At 38.0% G+C, this 3,237-nt stretch overlaps 1 non-coding gene across 1 annotated transcript; it reads left to right on the plus strand.

Annotated features, from left to right (window-relative positions):
• Nucleotides 1-294: 294 nt before the first annotated feature.
• LOC127124098 (small nucleolar RNA R71) lies at nucleotides 295-401 on the plus strand. The gene has a single exon (XR_007803735.1). It is a non-coding gene; the product is annotated as a small nucleolar RNA R71 (small nucleolar RNA).
• Nucleotides 402-3,237: the final 2,836 nt, after the last annotated feature.

The raw sequence follows: 3,237 nt of genomic DNA on the forward strand, positions 1-3,237 counted from the left end.
ACTGCGGTGTTAGTGTTTGTAGACATATGTTCGACCTTAAGGGCTAAAGCGTCCATTTTTTCCTGCATCATGTCCATAGAGCTTATCTCATGTATTCCACCTTGGGTCTCCTTTTTCTTTATTGATGCTCGTTCAGTCCCCCATTGGTAATGGTTTTGGGCCATATCCCCAATTAGGTCACAAGCTTCAGGGTAAGGTTTGTTCATCAGCGCGCCACCAGTGGCAGCGTCGATGCTCATCTTTGTGTTGTAATGGAGTCCATTGTAGAAGGTATGAACGATCAACCATTGTTCTAGGCCATGGTGTGGACAGACTCTTAACAGCTCTTTATATCTCTCCCAAGCTTCAAAAAGTGATTCTCCTTGGTTTTGAGTAAATCTAGTTATTCGGTTTCGAAGAACAACAGTCTTACTGGGGGGAAAATATCTAGCAAGGAATACTCTCCTAAGGTCTTCCCAGGTAGTTATTGAATTAGCTGGAAGTCAATCCAACCATGAACGTGCTCTATCCCTGAGGGAGAAAGGAAATAATCTTAAACGGATCGCATCAGGTGAAGCACCGTTGGATTTAAAGGTGTCGGCCAGTTGGATAAAGACTTTTAAATGTTGATTTGGGTTCTCAGTAGCGAGATCCGCGAATTGGTTTAGTTGCACTAATTGCAGCAAAGATGGTTTTAGTTCGAAATTGTTGGCAGGGATAAGGGGGTTTACTATACTAGAACTAGGTTCCTCGTCAGAGGGTTGGGCAAATTCCTTAAGAGGTCTCCGGTCGTGATTCTCGGCCATAGCTTTCTTAATTCGGATGAGTAAGAGGTGTGTACGAGTGTAACGCTCGGGTTCCGCTAAAGGATCTACTAAATTTCCGGTACTACGAGTTCTTCGCATTTACCGGCTAATAATGCCTTAGTCTAGACGGTGTAACAACAAGGTACGAAATTTAACGAAGTTGGTCCCCGGCAACGGCGCCAAAAACTTGATCGATGTGTTCGCAAGTGCACGAATCGTGTCTGAGTAATATAAAAGAATATCGATCCCACAGAGACCAAATTGTCAATCTATCGATTACTATCGTTACGATGTTTATCTAAGGCGGTATAAAAGAGATATTGATGTTGCAAAATAACAGTAAATAAATAAAATACTAAGTGCAGATAAAGACAGGTTGAAATGTATTTCACGTCAGTTAAACGATGTTTCGATTGTCTAAATAGAACTATTTATGGGGAAATATTTTCTACTCTTGAAAAGAATCCATTTAACAGGAACTGTCGCTTTCGCGTATTCAGAACCGAGTTTACCCTTAAATTAAGGCCTTTTATTGTCACTTATAAAAGGTGCGCAAAACGCTAAAGTAGTAAACTTATTTTTAAGAAATAAGACTCGTAAAATTAGTTGAAAAGTGATTTTGATTTGGAAAGTTTACCCAAGGAGTTTCCTGATTTTAAATCTATCAACGCGTCCAAAAACAGTTTCAAAAATTGTTTTACCTTAAAGTGATAAAAACTCCTAGTTAACTAAGCCAGGGTGCTTTCGCACTCCTTGAATAGTTAAAACTAACCAAGTTTGTTTCAAAAAACTCAAGTTAAAAATCAAAACAACCTTTAAAGCATTTCTACAAATTCAATATATGAAACATCTCTTTAACCGCGATCCTTACATTCTAACCTTTGAAAGATTTAGCTAGACATGGTAATACAAACAGACACAACGATATTGATCATGATGAAAAGTTATTTTAGAATGTAAGGCGTAAAGAACGAGTAAAGCGTGTAAATAAAGTAAAGCGTGGACAGAAAGTAAATAAAGTAAAGCGTGGACAGAAAGTAAATAAAGTAAAGCGTGGACATAAATTAAATAAAGTAAAGCGTGACAAGTAAAATAAATAAAAGCGATTAAATAAGAACCTGCTCCAAACGGAGGCTTTAAATCTGGTACAAGGAAAATAAACCTTCGACTCTGAAGATAAAGACGACAGCAAAATCGAAGTGCTCCAACTGAATCTCACTAAGGTGCGATAACCCCACGATGTAACGGATTACCGCTTTTACAGATGATAAATATAGTCTTAGTGTTGTAAACTAAGTTGGATGATTTGGAAATGAACTAGAATGACCTATTTATAGAGGAATTCAACAACTTGCAAAGACCATGGTGCCCTTTAACTTCTCCTTAGTGGGAACATGAAATACAAAGGTGGCGCCCGGCACCCCTTCATGGCGCCCGCCATGTGTGGAAATGGGAAAGTTCATGGGAACGTGGCGGTTACCTCCTGGTTGAGGGCTGATGAGTCATGGCTTCTCCTATGGCGGCCGCCATGTGTACAATATTTGCCGAAAAACCCTAATTTTTGGTCTTTTTGCTTCGTTTCTTCTAAAAGGGTCCCGAAAGAGCTAAATATATGAAAACAACATCAAAGAGAGCATAACACAAGAAAAATGATAATAAAGACCTAATAAACATGTGAAATCCGAGTAAAAAACGCGGTGTGATTCAGTGTGATCAATTACTTGCAGGATCGATCAGATTGATCCCAGAACATGTACTAATTATTTGTTAAAGTGAATTCTAGTAAGCATAAACACTTCGACAGTGTTTGCAATGATAGTGATTAGTGAAAATACTTAAACAGTAAAAGACCAACATAAAATAAAGAGAAACATTGTAAGAACGAAATTAAATAGCAACAAAGATGAATCCTTAAATAAAGAAATATTTTTGGAAATAAAGATGAATTGAATTACTTCAAAGTAAATGACAATGGTGTAAATCAAACGTACATTTCTTAATTTACTATTTCTCTGCACGCGGATACTTGGTAAATTTTACAGATTTTGTACACACTTTGAACACACACGATCCTAGCACTAAGACCCTCTATTTATACTAATCGAAATAACCCATTCTAACGGCCTTTCTACCACACGGAGACAAATGGCTCTTTGCATGGATGCAACTATCCACTATGCTCCACGTGTACCTTCAGCAATTTCAGATAAGAACAAAGTTCCCTCCTTTATTTAAATTTGAATCTCTAGTCGAAAATGTCTTCAAACACTAAAGAATATTTCTAAGTCCCTACTGCATCTTGATCCTCTCATCCAGGAACTTTCGACTGGAGCTCCCAATATCAGATTCAATCGAAACATCTTCACATGGAATTCCACTTTTAACTCTAAAATGGGCGTCGAAATTAGGAGCCAACACCCAACAACTCCAATCTTGACCAACTAGGCCCAAA

Source organism: Lathyrus oleraceus, chromosome 2 (genome assembly GCF_024323335.1).
Source record: "Lathyrus oleraceus cultivar Zhongwan6 chromosome 2, CAAS_Psat_ZW6_1.0, whole genome shotgun sequence".
Classification (NCBI taxonomy): domain Eukaryota; kingdom Viridiplantae; phylum Streptophyta; class Magnoliopsida; order Fabales; family Fabaceae; genus Lathyrus; species Lathyrus oleraceus.